This window comes from Grammomys surdaster, unplaced genomic scaffold (genome assembly GCF_004785775.1).
Source record: "Grammomys surdaster isolate TR1022 unplaced genomic scaffold, NIH_TR_1.0 335, whole genome shotgun sequence".
In the NCBI taxonomy this organism is placed as follows: Eukaryota; Metazoa; Chordata; class Mammalia; order Rodentia; family Muridae; genus Grammomys; species Grammomys surdaster.
In genome coordinates, this window is record NW_021604754.1 from 1,594,765 (window position 1) to 1,598,454 (window position 3,690).

At 43.7% G+C, this 3,690-nt stretch overlaps 1 long non-coding RNA gene across 1 annotated transcript in view; it reads left to right on the forward strand.

Moving 5' to 3' along the window:
* The first annotated feature begins 1,339 nt into the window (after positions 1–1,339).
* The window catches only part of LOC114630310, a 3,056-nt gene continuing 705 nt past the window's right edge, over positions 1,340–3,690 (forward strand). The window contains exon 1 of the long non-coding RNA XR_003712810.1: positions 1,340–3,663. This is a non-coding gene — a long non-coding RNA (uncharacterized LOC114630310). The remainder of the gene's footprint in view (positions 3,664–3,690) is intronic.

Genomic DNA, 3,690 nt, shown 5'->3' on the forward strand with positions numbered 1-3,690 from the left:
GGTATCAATTGGAGATAGAGTCCTGATTTGTAGTGGGACTCCAAGCACATGTACTATTCTGAGTGTTGGGGCCCTGTCTAGCTTAAACCTATGCAGGTCTTGTCAGAGCAGCATTGTTGACCTATGGAGTCAGCATGGATGGATGGATCCATGGATGAATGGACAGATAGGTAGGAAAAAGAATAAATAATAAACAATGTGTATACACAAAGTAATGTTGAGTCGTAATAAAGCTGCTATCTGGCTAACCTTGAAGACACAATGCTTAATGAATAAGCCAGTCTCAAACAAATACAACATGATTCCACTTTCATGAAATACCTAAGTAGACAAACTTGCAGAAGCAAAGCAGAACTGTGGCTGTCCAGGGTTGGGTTGGGAGCAATGTGGAGCTGTTTAACAAAGTCAGAGTTTCAGTTTTGCAAGGTAAGAAGATTCTGAAGATTGGTTATCAGACAGTATGAATGTACTTGCCACTAAAATTCAGGAATATATCTAACACTATGAACTGTGTTTGTAAAATGGCTTGCAAGATAAAATTAAGTCACGTGTATTTTACCCTAACTAGAAAGAATCAAAAAGGAAAGAAGAAGAAGTCTAGTAGATTATGCTGGGTGCGCTTTCGGTGGTATCTAGGTCTTTCTTTCCCTTGGTTCTGAGAACACCACAGCTTTGTATAGATCTGAGGGATAGATTTCGTCATACTGTCAATGCTAGTTGGGTCTTGCACTTATGACATTTCCATCTTCCATACCCACTTTGTTAAGGGATGGGGTAGGTATAAGGTGTGTGTGAAGGGTTCAGAAACCTTCCCTGAGGTTTCAGCCTGAAGAAAGTTATTTACAGAATTTGGAGAGAATGAGCTGAAAAACATTCAATATCTCTTTAACCTCTTTGAGGGCTGAAGACTAATGTCAAACTGGTCTCCACTTGGCTTTTATGTGGTATACTGCAGGTTCAGGTCAGCTCTGCAAAGGCTGTTGGCAGCGATACACTAAGATGATCTCTGAGCAGCACTAAAGAAGTTCTTATTTTTTAAACACTCATTACAAAAAAACCAGAAAACCAAGCTTATGAGTTTTAGAACTCAGTGGAAATTGAAAAGTAGGATAGGATGCCATCTGGGCTTGCACACTAGGAAAAGAGCTTGCTGCAGGCCTCCTAAGAAACTTTTCCAGGACTCTCGTCTTTTTATTCAGCCTTCAGGAATGCTCGCTGCCCCACCCCCACCTCCTTCTTTTAATATTTTTTTTGGGAACTCTGCTATCCCCTTGAGTCTTATTGTTCCCATGTATTTTTTTTTTTTTTAAGCTTGTGAGTCAGAGCTCTCCTACAATGAGAAAAACGTTTGGCCTCATAGGGCCTTGCCAAGGCTAGTGACTGTGCCAAGGAGCAGAGTTGGTACTGCCCGTGCTATCCTAAGTGCAAGGCCAGTGGTACCCTTACTTTGAGCTTGGGCATTTCTCTGTGGAGAGGCTTTTTATGCTGCATGAGCCTCCTCCTCGCTCTTTGCTCTGTGCCCTTTGCGCTTTTCTGAGAATCCTTCTCCTCTGGGTAGGGCTGCTGAAGCATTCCTGAATTCCCTGAGGGTAGCTCAGGCAAACTATACTCTTCTGGAGAAGACCAGGGCCCCTTAAGACACCTTGTTAGAGTATCTTCCCTTTCCCAGGTCTCAAACTAATTCTCTATGGCTCTGGATGGCAGCAGCTTCACAGCTAAGTGCCGATCCCACAGTGAAGGACGTTCGGTTTAATTCTGTGTAGAAATAAGTTGGGCTAAATCACAGAAATGTGCGTTTCCAGTGATATGAAAATAATGGTGGCTTAAAGTCATTTGGATCAAGGATGGAAACGATAATATATTTAAATCAAGAGAAGAGTGTCCAGCTGCTTTTAACTTTCCTCACTTGCCTGAAGCTGGTGTGACTTGTCTTCCCAATGGTCTCCAAGAGACTAAGGACTACCCCCATTATTTATCTTTCCATCATAACTCCAGAAGTGGACACAGATCCCCATCCTACAGGAGGACAGATGTCCCAACAGAGTAGGGAAAATGCTGGCATAGCAGTGACTCATAGTGTGACCATGGAAAATTCCAGTTATAAAGCATGAAAAAGTTAGATTTTCCCTGAAGAAGCGTCTCCCAATCGTTCCTCCCACTCATCTGCTCTCCCTATATGTCCAGAACTGGCTCTGCAGGAAGGAAGGGAAGCGGGGACCCCCATGACTGTGGTGGGGAGAGGCTAGCTACAAACAGCTGGGTTAATCCACTTGGGCATTGCCAGTATTGCGTTTGTCATGGGTGACTGTTCAATAATGTAAGGCCAGCTGCTGTAACAGAAAATCCCTGCAATTTTTGTAGAACAGCTCAGTGGAAATTTTTACTCATACAGGAGGCATTCTTGCTGGGCGGAGACAGATGATCATGGCACAGGCCACTACAGTCTTTTGAGGGCCTGCACTAAGATAGTCATTGCTATTTCATCACTGAAGTTACACAGATTATCTTGATTTCTAGCTCCAGCCAATAGGCAGAGGACGAGTCATAGATGAGGTGCTATGGTTCAAATCTAGAAAGAGAATGCGTGGTTTCTCCTTAAGTACTAGTACCAGGTCTGAGGGACATGGCCAATAGGAGAAATGCTAGCATAGGTAGAACTAGTATGTGCCCATAAGGAAAAGCAGAATATCATACAGAAACTAGTTCGCCAGTTTCTGGCATAGTAGCCAAAGTCCATTTCCCAGACCGACAGGTATTAATAGTAGGCCAATCATAGGTGCTGGTTGATGGGCAGTGGATAGTCCTGAAGTCTGGAATTAACTCGGGAGAACCAGGCAGTGATGCGAAGTAGGAGGGCCAGAGCCAAAATACTGAATGGGTCTAAACAGGAAAAGCCAGTATGGTTTCAGGAACGGTGTGGAAGCTCAGATAAGCTTTTGATTCTTTGGCCAATCCAACCAATCTGGGAATGATGTTCTGGACATGATGTGTAAAGTACAATTCTAGACCATATCACGTGAGGGCAAAGGATTGCTAATCTGGGAGCTGAGTTAACTAGGAGTCTCTAGCTGGTTCAGGTGACCGAGACTGAGAAGTAAAGCATTACATACAGCACTTCCCTTATTCATGAATCCAGGAAGCACAGAGCCATCTCACTTTATTTTTCACTGGGAAACCTGGCAACCTGTGAACCACGAGGCCATGTGAACTGGCTATTGTGTGGATGATAAACTAGTGTATATAAAGCCAGCAGTACCTCTCGGCAGCCCTCTGGAATCATCTAGCTCTTCTAATATCTCCCAGTAGTGGGACACCTTCTAGCTGAGAATGTAGAAGTACTTAGGTTTGGCTATGTCAGTTCAGAGAATGGAAATGGTCGTGAGTCTTAGCAAGACCTTCTCCTTCTATGATAGATCAAACTGCGTGTGTGTTGCCCTGGGTTTTTGCATGCACAAAGCTAACTGTGGCAGCTATGTAATAGCTACCCAATAGCTGCCTCCCTTCTTTCATTACTTCTGTACTTCCCAGTTGAGCTTTCCTTCTCTTCTCAGTAGATCTATTTGACTATGAAGTTTTATCCCAGACTAGTCCTCATGGAGCATGAAACAAGAGCTCCATTTATCCAGAATATGGACCAGAATGGGGACTAGACTGTGTGGGGAGGTCATTTATCCAGAATGTGGACTAGAC